Here is a 13,074-nt window from a genome sequence, read left to right as displayed (position 1 = left end):
ACATAAAAATGTTAACCAAAGATTCAGGTAGGCAAAAGGGAGATGGTTCACTCTGAAAGGCAAGTAATGGTATCGTACAGAAACTGTGTGCCGCTTGTGTGTTTATTTGTCTTCATAATTTTTCTATAAAAGTATCCAGTTTCATACTCTCCATAGCCCCTAATAACACCCTCTCAAAAGACTATGTATGTGTAGTAACTAGGATGATCGTGACACAATTGGCATTTTAGAATTTAGAATTAAATTCCTGCATAGATGGCATAGGTGCCTATTACTCAAGTGTGTGGGTTAACATGTTAAAAACCCCCACACATTATTCTCAATAAAACTGTAAAATATTTAAATCTACAGTTATGAATTGAGACCTTCTGGTGATCATCACCTTTTATATGATTCAAAGATTAAATAACAAAATTCAGTGGACCAGCATGTGCATAGCAGTGTGTGTTTATGCCAATAGTTGTTCAAACATTCAAAACTGTTCAAGGGAAGCAATCCAGAGACATGTAAGCTAAATATACTCCTAACTTGAAATATGTTGAGTATCTTTTAATGTAAGTGCCAGCTGTTCCTTATGATAAAGGAAAAATCAAAGAGGATGCCTGTGGAAATCAGTCAGGGCGAGGGGAGCCCTTTTCAAGGTCCCCTCAGACATGACGAGACCCACCTATTACAAGCTGCTGGGTTTACCAGCTAATGATTCTGTGTGCTAGTAAAGAAGATCAGGAAAGCTGAGCAAAATTTACCTACTGAACATCCTTTCACATGCTTCCTCAGCATGATCTGAGTACATTTTAAACTAAGAAAACCCAATAATAACAGTGTATATAATCAGGTGCACAGCCCATCCTACCACTTGGATTCTGTCAGTCACAGCATTCTCCTAAGAGTCTGAAGTTTGGCATCCAAAGAATATTAAATGCATTCTAATGGTAGAAAAACAAGCTAGGCTGAATAGCAAACTGAGATTAATGTTTAGGTAAAACATCCATAAATTACCCTTGGCAATGTGTAAATGTGGCTAATCCTTTATTTTAATCTAATTAGACTCATGGGTATCTGCATTTCCCTACAGTTGCCAGGAAAAGAGACTGGTGATGGTATCTTGGCTGTAATCCAGAGGTAGTTCAGTCAGGGCATTTGGTAGATTAAATCTAAAACTATTCTCCCATCTTCACACCTACTCATTTATCTCCTTTAGTTTCTGTGATGATAAAAAGCTGTTCATCATATACTCACTGGACTCACATGAATGCTTATGGGGGTCATATTGACATCAAACTGTGACCCAGCACCATGACTACAGGCAAGAGATGCCCGTAACTTTTATCCTGCTTCTGCTTCACGTGAAATGATGTAACAAAGTGTTTTAGTCATTCTTTTCTACGGTGACATTCGGAAACTCAGCGTTACTACATCTAAAAGTATATTGTGATACTAAAATTGTTAGAACAACTACAACTTTAACTTGGAAGCAAACTTTAATATTTATAAGTATTATATCCTCAAGGGATTCTTGACTGTGCTCACACACAAAAACACAGAATAAAGATTGCAGGGGGTTTTGTTTTGGCATGTGTTATCACTAGAACTTGTGTTCTCTAAGGGTATGTTAGTGAAATATCAGAAATAACAATTCAGTGCTCTCAAAGTGAGAGTCTTTTTTGTCAGCTGTATAGAAATATTTCAGTAGCATGAACATGACAATCACTCTATCTGTGCATCTATCTATCATATACCTCCTTAAAACCCTTCTTCAAAAAGAAAAAATAGTAAAGTGAAAATTTAAACACGTGCATGGATATCTTAAAGAGAACTAGGTGACAAAATAATCCCTGCAAATCCAGAATATGGGTGAACACGATCAATACTCCTCAAAGATATTGAGCATTAATAACAATGAGATCAGAAAGAGAAAAGACATCCTGTGAAATTCCCAACACTCACTCCAAAAGGACAAGATTGTATATTAAGCAGGAATCCGAGAACAACCAGAAATATTTGGAAAAAGTCCTTGTGAATTCCAAGGTTGGGTAAATGAAAAAGAATGAGGAACATCACTAAGGAAAGTGTGGGGAATTAAAATGTTGCTGAAATAGTTTAACTGTTAATGATGCTAGTGTTATCAAACGCATATCTCCTTTGAAAAGTTAAAATTCACCCTAAAACAAATGATATCCTAAGATATAACTAACACACATATGTAAAATGTTACCATAAAAAAAAATGAGAGGCTGGTGAATGGACACAAAATTTCAGCCAGATATGAAAAATAAGTCCTAGTGGTGTACAGTCAACCCAGGTATCTATAATTAACAATGATTTACTGCATGTTACCAAACTAGAGGAGATCAAATGGTCTCACTGCAAAGAAACGATTAGGTTTTGCAATGATGAACATGCTAATTACCTTGAATAGTTCATACACATTGTATATATATGTATTGGAATATAACTCTGTACCCATTTATATAAACATCAATATGTTTAAATAAAAAAAAATTTTTTTAAAGTCCATCAATCCCACTACTGGGTATACATCCAAACAAAATGAAATCAATTTGTCGAAGAGATATATGTACCCCCATGTTCATTGCAGCCTTATTGACAATAGCCAAGATATAGAAGCAACCTTAATGTCCACCAGCTGATAAACGGGTAAGAATATGTAGTATATATACACCATGGAATGCTATCCAGCCTTTAAAAAGAAGGAAATCCTGTCATTTGTGGCACCATGGATGAATCTGGAGGACATTAGGTGAAACAAACCCAATGAAGAAAGACAAATACTACATGGTCTCATTTAGTAGAATTTTAAAAAGTTGATCTCAGGACTGGCTGGTTTGTTCACTCGGTTAGAGTGTGTTTCTGATAACAACAAGGTCTAGGGTTCAGATACCCACAGGGGCCAGCCACACACACACACACACATACACAAATTAAAAAAATAAAAAAATTAAAAAGTTAATTTCATAGAAGTAGAGAATAGAATGGTGATTACCTGGGCCTGGGGAAGGGGGTGTTGGGAAGATGTTGGTCAAAGGATACAAAGTTTCAGTAAGACAGGAGAAATAAGTTCAGGAGCCCTATTGTACAATGTGATGACACTAGTTAATGATAATGTATTATATTCTTGAAAATTGCTAAAAGAGTAGACTTAAGTGTTCTCCCCACCAAAAAGAGATATGCAAAGTAATGTATATGTTAATTAGCTTGATATAGCCATTCCACATGTATACATATTTCAAAACACATTGTATATAATTTTTATTTGTCGGTTAAAAAAATAAATGTTGAAAAAGAAAAAAAGATAAAAACAATAATGAAAAAGTTAAAATGAATTTAAAAACTTAAGACTAAGATATGTTTGAAAAACAGCCCACAATGGAATCTGCACAAGTTTTATGGCAGTTCCACTCCTCTAAACATTGTGTTTTGTTGTTAAAGTACTTTCCGAGACCTACTGTAGGGACCCAAATGCCCCAAGGGATCACACCCCGATCACATAAGCCCTTCTCGGCCACACCCCATCATGGCGCTGGTTGCCCTTCTCTTCCGTATTCTCCTTCCCGCCGGCGCAAATCGCACACCAATCAGCTCCCCCCCAAACCCCATGCGGTATGCTAAGTAGGGATTGTATTTTAAGCCAATCAGCTTTCCCCTTAAAGCCCTATATATGTGTGTGTGCTGCCTAATAAACGGGCTCTCTCCGGTGGACCGTCAACTGGTGTCGAATCGTCCTTTCACCTACCTCCTCTTTCTTGCCATCCACTTTTCAAACTGGCTCTTTCCCTGTGATGCACAGCATTCCTCTTCTGCTCTATTTGAATTTTGCTTTCAGCATTTACTTCGAGGATAGGAAAATAGAAAAAAATAATTAAAAGCTTTTATATTTAAAACAGAAACATGTTAGAAGATGTAATGTACCTTGAGTTGATGCTGATTTTATAAAAAAGAAGCATTTTTAAATAACCAGAGAACTTAGGTATTAGATGTGATTAGTCAGTTTTGTTAACAATTTCGATGTGATAAGGCACAATGGATTTGTAAACTGTCCTTTTTGAGATGTAGACTGAAGAATTTAAGGATTTGTGCTTTGAAATATCCCAGCAAAAGCAAAACAGCAGAAGGAATAGATAAAATATATAAAGAATACCGTTGATAGCTTTTAAAGATGGGTGATGGTCCTTGTGCTATTTACTTCGGTATGCTTGGAATTTTTATAACTAAAAAATTAAAAAAAGCAAAAGAAATTGCACATGAGTATGTAGCAACACACACTATTAAACAGTTCATGGCTTCATTTAAATAATTATTTTTAGGAAGTATTTCTACGTGGCTGAGTCCCTGTTTCCAGTGCTTCTGAGAATTTCCCTGCAATCAAGCACTTTTCATGTGTTAAATAGCTTTTTTCCTTTAAATGTAAATAGAAAATTGTATTATTTTCTAGTCACAGATAATCACAGTTAATCTATAATTTAGCCTATGGGAAAATGTTTTTAAAAGCTTCCTTATGTAGATGCAGTAACCAGAGCCAAGACATTCAAGAAAGAGAAAGTTCCTCTGCATTAAAGAATTGGTAAGTTGAGAGCTTGCGGGAGGAACCTGTAAAAAGGGGGTGAGGGGAAAAGGGCAGACCAACAGTGGGAAGTGTGTCGTGCATGTGGTTACATCACCTAACCAGAAGGGGTCCTTCCAACACCACTTGTTCCTTACTTAAGCAAAGTTTCAGAGACTCACTGATCCTAGGTGGGGCAGCATGCCTTGTGAAAGCCAGTGAAGAGACTGAATTCTTGGTCAAGCTTTATGGAGGAATGTGAAATGGTAAGCAAGCAGGAAGTCCTCCAACTGTCCTTTGTGTTACAAAACATTTTGTGTGACTTTTAAGAGACATAAAACATAAGAAAAGCCATTCTCTACCTGCTACCCTTGAAAACTGAGGACCATTCCAAGGCAGAGATAAGAATTTGCACTTCTCATCTATGTCCATTTTTCTAACAATTTCTAGGCCCAATTAGAGTGTCAAATGAGGGAAGAGACCAGAAATTCTCTCTCGTTTCTTCTCTGATGACAGACTCTGAGGTTCTTCTGTTGGTCTGAATAGTGCTGGCTGATCTTTGCTGACATCTTTGACATCAAAGGCACAAAATGCAGGGGAAAGAGAGTCCTAGGAACCCCTTTCTCTTTTAACTTGGGCAAGAACGATTAACCCCTATGATGGTGACCATTATAGTATCTCTTCCCTTTTCTTTATCACTTTTTTTTATTGCTCAGAGAGACACCTTTGAATCTCAGTTTTCCAATGTCTTTATTTAGCACATTTTTGTATTAAAGTTCTATGTTTAGTACAAAAATAACGAAAAGTGGTTTGTACAGGAGTAAAGAAAAAGAACAAAAATATAGAAAAAAATTAAACATAGAGGTCCAGTAAAAGTGATTCATGAAATGAATATTACGAAATAAATTCTCAATTGATGACAAGTAACATGTCACTATTAAGAAGTTTTAGTAAATCTGCATATATTATACCCCTTCAGAACATAACTGAAAACAAGGAATTTAAAAAACAAACTCTTAGTCACAATTTCACAAAGTTAGCAATTTTTGGCATTGCATCTTGTACATTTTAATCTCAGGAAAATCCTCAAACCCTCAAGTCTAGGTGTATTGCCCTTACTTAAAAAAAAAAATAAAGAGCAAAACAGAAAGTCAGGACTGGTGGTGAAAGTGGGGAAAAATGTTACCTCCTTAAATAGGCGTATGGGAAAATAGACAACTGAAAACTAACAGCAGAAACATTCAGACAAAAACTCAAGCAGAACATCGAGGGTAGGGGCAAAAAATCCTTGCACTTCCCATGTGATTCTAAAGACATTGTTGACCTGCTGCCTGCTGACCTTCATGATAATAACACAGAGCTAGCAAGGAAAAGATAGAGTAAATATTAAATTTATCTTTAGTACATTTTCTTGCAAGTGTTCAAATTAAAGATTTGGGTTGTGGGGATACAAAGAAATAAAAATTCATTATCTGGGAATTCAGTTATATGAAATACCAAACTTCCCAAGGAACACTGTCTGGTGATAAAAAAGAGGGGTAAATATAAAATGTTTCTCCCTTCACACATATACTTTGAACTCTGACTGATGAATGACAATGAGAAAACACCTAATATCACCATCTTCAGTTTTCCTGTCTGTCTGTCAGGGGTATAATACTTGTCCTTCTCTCTACACAGAGATTTTCATTAAGCTACACAATTTGAAATACTTTTCTAATATTTTTTAAACATTTATCCTTTTTTAAAATTCCTTTCTTATTTTAAACGTATTTCAGAATATTTGAGACTCTTTTATTCTTATAAAAATTCCCTTACTTGACAGAATTTTCCTTGATATGTTTATATTTGCCTGCAAAATATAAAATAATATCTATTTTTAAAAGATAATAGTATTATTTTAAGCACATACAACTACATGGAAACCAAGATGCCAAACTATGAAATGAAATCCACAAAACAGTCAAAACAAATCCTTATTTTTAAAACTGCTTTAAATTCCCATCCTGAGTTGACAAAATCTCCACTTTCACACTTAACAGTGGCCACCAGGTGTTCTATCAGCATGGACGGACAAAATACGTCTGCAATATACGATAACCTGCTATAAATAAACGTAAGGCAATATTTTATGTTTTTCATCTTGGCAGGTTGTTTTTACAACTCTGTAAGCAAAAAGATATGGACTTCTGCAGATAAATGCTGTTTGGGGCTGAATAGCTACATTCGTTCATCAGACTTTTGATGCTAGCAAACCACAGTGGAAAATTCGGAGGAGTATTATCAATTCACAGCAACTGTGGATGAGTGGATAGGGATTAGAGAGCATTCATTTTAGTCTGCTGTTATCTTTCCCTTGTCAGAGCAGAACTCCGTAATGCTCGACTGCCTTTCAGTGTTAAATGTGATGGTAAAACCTGGTGATGATGACTACTTTAAGAGGATATAAATAAGATCTAACATTTGTACAGCACAATATGCTTTTCAAAGCACTTGCACATTCATTCTCCAACTTCACCCTCACAACAATTTTATAAGATAGGTAATAATCTTTTTCTTCTTTTTCCTTTTTTTTATTTTAAACAAATGCAGAAACTAAGACTCAGGGATTGCAAGTAGCATGACAAAGTAAGCAATGTCTAAAAATGGGAAGAGAAGTTCAATACACCCTTCAAATTGGTACTAATATCAGGGCCCTGAATTTACTGGCTGTGTGACCTTGAACAAGTGACTGAAGACCTCAGTGAAGGATTTTTTTTATTGCATTTCAATTGGGAAAATATCATGCTCCATGTGGTGGTGGTGAATATTAGATGAGGTAACATTTGACACTCTCACACTGTGTAGCATGTGATAAGTCGATAAATCACTTGAATTTCCTTTCTGTATTTCCAGCCTTCTTGTTCTCCACAATTTACCCCTCAGTCTCTGAGTAGATTTACCTCCTAGTATAATTTACATTAACAACTAAAAACCGTGTGATTTAGTTAGAAGCAACTTGGAGTAAGCAAACAAGTGCCTGGATTTTAGAACTTGCTTTAATAATAGCTTATCTTTTGTCCAAAGGAAAGCTGTTAACTCTTTCTCATCTATAAAATGAGAAAGATGACCCACTAAATTTATTAAGCATTTTATCTCTAAAACTACTAACACAATTAAATGGAGGTAAGTGAACATGGTGTTTTTGCTCTTTGAATGCTATTGTGAAATTCTGAATTAAGATTTAAAATAGTTACTTATTAAGCATAAAAAACAGGACAGGTAGTCAGTCACAATGAAAACAAGATCAGTAGAATACTTAAATGCTCAAAGAGAACTTCAGACCTTAAGATTAACAGGATGTCCGTCTGTCTAGCATATCCTTGAAGCGGCCTCTACTATCTATTCACTAATACATGTTTTGTTATCTAGAAAAAATAAAAGTTCAAATTTGGGAAAATGAAACTTAAAAACTTTCTACTCTCAAGTGTGGAAGGAAATAATACTGCCCACAAGGCAGGTGGAACGATGCACTTAAAACCATCTCTGGTTCTGTGGAATGGCACACACACTTTGCTTCCTAAAAACAAATTGCCAGGAAAACAGGTTGGAAGTCACTTTGCTTCACATCTATTTTCTGTCTTTTGATTCAACTACAAAAGCTGTGCTCTAATTAGAAATAGGATTAACCATGGCTGTGCTACAAAGGTGATAATTTTGAAGCAGCTGACAAACATTTATAGAATGTATGTGGGGGGGTGTGTATATATTCATATATATGAATTATTTGAGATAGCATTAGAAACAAATTATAAGATAGGTTAAGACTAGAAAATATTTCATATTTGGGGGTACTTCCCTATTTTCTTATGAAAAAAAGCTAGGTTGCCCTTAAGATATATAGTCCAAATTTCGTAATATTTGATTTTGGGTGATAATTATCCCACACTGTTTCTTTTATTTGTCTAATATTTTCCAATCTAATAAATAAGAAATAATTATCTGTTTTAATTTGCTTTTTTATTTCTAGTGAGACTGTATAACTTTCAAATCATATGAGAGCAGTTAAAGCTGAAATCAAAGGAAAATTCAGAGCAATAAATGTTTCATAACCAAATATGAGAAAGCAAAAGTAAATTAAACAAGCATTACATGTGATGTTTTAAAAATTAAGGCTAAATAAGCCTAGGGGGAAGAGGATAAAAAGGATGGACTCAATTAACATAAAATAAAAATTAATAACATAAAATAGTTGAATAATAGATCCAATCTAGTAAATTTTGTTTTTAAGAAATAAGGTGAACTATGATTAAGATAATTATATAATAAAGATATGTCACGTTTGAATTTTTTTGTCCCCTCTGAAACTAATGTTGAAACTTAATCTTCAATCAGATAGTGTTAAGAGGTAAGAATTAATGGTAGGTGTTTAGGTCAAGAAGGCTTTGCCCTCATATGTGGATTAATGTTGCTATAAAAAGCCTTGTGGAAGAGGTTCACTCTCTTCTGCTCTTCTTCCCTGTGAGGACATGGCATTGGTCCTCTCTTGCCCTTCCACCTTCTGCCATATTAGGACACAGCAAGAAGGCCTCACCAGGTGCTGGTGCCTTGATCTTGGACTTTCCAGCCATCAGAACTGTAAGAAATAAATTTCTGTTCTTTATAAATTACCCAGTCTAAGATATTCTGTTACAACAGCACAAAATGAACTAAGACAAGATATAATATTCCGTGGAAAATCAAGGAACTAAATTATCTGTAATATGCTGATGGTAAGTGGGTGACTAATTTGTTATCCGAATAGTGATTTTCTTTTTTGAGATGAAAAGAGTTGCTATAACAATCACATCAAGACAACAGGTGTAAACTGATAATATCCTGGGCAAAATGGGAGAGAGATATTGTCAGCCTAGCTGTAAGTCAAATATAGAGGCATCAGCTGCTTTTCTGTGTTTTCTGTGTTGACATAACACAGTGAATGAGGGAGTAGGATACCCGCAAAGGAGGTAAAAACAAAGCAAATGTTATAAAAATGAACTGAAACTTTATTAAAGAAAACTAGAAAACTTTACTTATAGACATAAAACAAATCAAGTGAGAAGAATTATGTTCCTGGACGGAAAGTTAAATATCATTAAGACTTCCACAAATTAATAGAAAATTATAATAAAATTAGAATGAAAACTCTACGTTTTTTTTTTTTTTGAGAGGGTCAGATGTGGTGGGTAATGACTAGTTCAAAGTGTTGTATGAATGAATAATACATAAAGATAGTGCACAAATTAGAAAAAGAAAAATGAAACTGAACTTGAATTTAACAAAAAGAGAAGGTAACAGTCATAGTGTGTTACTGATGTAAGAACTTTTACGATTGAAATACTAATAATATAATGTAATATTTAGTAATTGTTTTAATAATACACTATATACTAAATACATATGAAAACCTGTCCTTATCGTTACCTTTCCACTAATGCTATGGCATCAGTCTTTGTTTTCAGCATCCTTTTCGGCATTTATCAATACAAGAGTTTGAAAAGATAAAGAAATAAATTAAGTCAATAAATACATCTGCTGTAATTCTAGAGTTTGTGTGCACAGAGTAAGAAGAATGGAATCCAAGTGCCCTGATTTCCTGGTCTTTATGGGTCCTGGAGCTGGATTCCTGAGGTTCATATTTCAGCTGTGGTCCTTTTTATCAGTGTGATTCTGTGCAAATTACTTAATCTCTGTGTGTTCCAATTTCCTCAACTGTTAAGTAAGGATAATAATAGTACCTTATTCTATCAGTCAATACTGATAAAATAAAGATGTGTAACAAACAACCACAAAATTTCAATGATGTACAATATAAACATTTCTTTAGCTCACATTTCTGTGGTTAGCTGGGGGTTGGATGATCAGATGAGACCCAGCTGGTGGGTCTCATTTGGGATGTCCTTGTTCCACGAATCTATCTTTCTTCTCCTGAGACTAGCAGGCTAGCTAGGACAAGTTATTCCTTGTACAAGAGCAAGCACAGTCATGCCAGCACTTCAGCTTTTGGTTACAGTATACCTGCTAACATTGTTTGTTAAAGCTCGTCACAGCGCCAAACCTCAAGTCAAGAGACAGAGATATAAACTCCATTCATAGAGGCAGAGTGTGGAGAGTGAACAATTTTCAACAATAACCTGGGTTTTAGAAAAGAATTAATTAGTTAATAAATTAAAATTCTCAGTACCTGGCATAGAGAAAGTGCTCAATAGTTAACTATCATCATTCTTATTATTTCAATTATTTTATATTAATGCCAAACTTGGTTGCCATATGACAACCTATATAACATGCTACACTTGGTTGCTATACACTCAGTTTCTATATAACATAAACAAATGAGTCCAAATAGTTATTTTTCTCAAAAAGTACAAGGTATCTAAAAGATTAAATTTTGGGTCAGGAAGGGTCAGAAGAGGACAGTCTACATTTTTTCCTCACCTAAATTAAATTTGAAATTATGCAGACTGAAAAACAGAAGCAGACTAGAAAAAGAAAAGTGGAAGACACAGACATGAGGATGTGGTTGCATTTACTCCTCTCAATAGCTGTGACACACCGAGCATGCGGTTCAGTGTTCTGCTTGTAACAGCTTCATTCTCGTACTGTTTTAGAGTTCCACCTGCTTTCATATATGATCGTCTTGGCATGCAAAATCTCTACATAGCTGGTATAGTAGGTATCATTAGCTATAATTTATACATGAGGTAATTAAGATTCAAACAGCTTTTACCTTGACGAAGTTCTTAAGCTAATTAGCAATGGAGCTGTTATCACGACCTGGATGTTCTGTTTCTTGCAGTGTTCATTCCATTAAATGCGGAACATCCTGGATCTGGCTTAATTGTGAAATAAAATGCATCCAAAGGCTTTGCTGATTTACAAAGTCACCACACAATTTCCATCAGTCCTCCTCACTAATCTGTTTGAGATATATAATTGCAAGTGTTCATAAGTGTTGACTTTGGGAGTAGACAATGTGGATCCAAGATTTAAAGCAAGGTGTTTCATTCTCTGGGACCAAGAGATAAGGTAAAAATGTATGATTCTCCTGGATTGTTTCCATAGATAATTAATACAGCATAATTATTTATTTTTCCAGTTGTATAATTATTCATTTACAGAAAACCTAGCCTAAGATTTTGGTTGGTCTCACATAATTATAGCCAAAATCCTCAGAGTATTAAGTAATTGATCTTTCCTTTGTTCTTTAACTAGCAGTGGGCTCATTTAATAGCCTAATCTACTAAGTTAATTACATATTGGATCGACTTGCTGCTCAAGTAGAGTGCACATAAACACGCAATTTGATAATTTAACTTTGAATTATAAATGTTAATAGAATAAAATATTTAACTTAATTTATAAATAGAAGATTAACTTGAGCATCTTAAAAAGGGAGACATTCATACAATAAAACATGTACTCTCTAAGAGGCTAAACAATAACAATAGAAATATTTTTGTACCCTACCTCTTTTCCTCACATCTTAAGATCACAATATACATCTTAATTTTACCATCTTTTGATTGCTGGCACTATGGTTTTCTGATTTTACAAGCTATTTCTATCACACTTTAACACTCCACATTCTCAAAGCCCACATATATTTGGTCAATAAATCCTGTCAGTCTGGAATAATATTGCTAATGCCCTACCTCCACTCATCCACTCTACTTGTGCTATATTTGAGCCAACACCTTTTCTTTCTAGAAAAATTGCAGAAGCTTAGAAAACCAGGTTCTCTGCTTCAAACAGTTTTCTATTCTAGCCTACATGCAGAGCTGTCCATGATTTCACTTTCATCAAAATTAAATGGTTGGGGGAAAAAAGTAGAGGAAGGGTATTCCAAAATGATGACATCATACCTACAGACTTAAAACTGGGGAAAAGCATAAAATTATGTGTGTCTAGATGGTTCATTATGTGTATACGGTTTGTTAACATATAAAATGCAATAAAGAAAACACTGGAGTGCCTGTGAGGAAAAAAATGAGATGACTTCACTCTCCTCCAATGTCTCTTCACCGCTTACAAATTAATGGTAGACTCCTTAATATGGTGCAAAAGCTCCTTCAAGATCACACTAACTCTCTGTTCATTCTCCCCAAGAGGATTCTTTCCTCCAGCCATGAATTCATTCATTCCTTACTTAAGTCATTTGTGGAACTCTTGTCTCTTCCCACCTAAGGATATTCCTTCATCTTCGAAGTTCCATTGCTAATGTCATCAATTTTCTGAACCCTTTTTCAAATCTCTAAGGCAAGACTAGCTTACTTCCTCTATGCACTCACTTTGTGATTGTATCTATTTTACAACCTATGTTATACTGTGATTGTTGGAAGGTATCTCTCTCTAAAGTTTTGATTTCTTCCTGTTTTTGGTTCTTCAGCTGCTGACACAGAATGCAGTACACAATTTTGTTTGTTGAGTAAACGCAGAATGTGGTTGAGAAAAAACCATCTGCTAACAAAAACTTCATCAGATCACATCAGAGC

General features: G+C 34.8%; 1 long non-coding RNA gene across 1 annotated transcript in view; it reads left to right on the top strand.

Annotated features, from left to right (window-relative positions):
* LOC134366199 (uncharacterized) overlaps positions 1-11,527 on the top strand; it is a 51,799-nt gene extending 40,272 nt beyond the window's left edge. The window contains exon 4 of the long non-coding RNA XR_010022254.1: positions 11,379-11,527. This is a non-coding gene — a long non-coding RNA (uncharacterized LOC134366199). The remainder of the gene's footprint in view (positions 1-11,378) is intronic.
* Positions 11,528-13,074: the final 1,547 nt, after the last annotated feature.

This window comes from Cynocephalus volans, chromosome 17 (assembly GCF_027409185.1).
Source record: "Cynocephalus volans isolate mCynVol1 chromosome 17, mCynVol1.pri, whole genome shotgun sequence".
NCBI lineage: Eukaryota > Metazoa > Chordata > Mammalia > Dermoptera > Cynocephalidae > Cynocephalus > Cynocephalus volans.
Note: the sequence above shows the minus strand (reverse complement) of the source record. Positions and strands in the feature narration are given on the sequence as shown.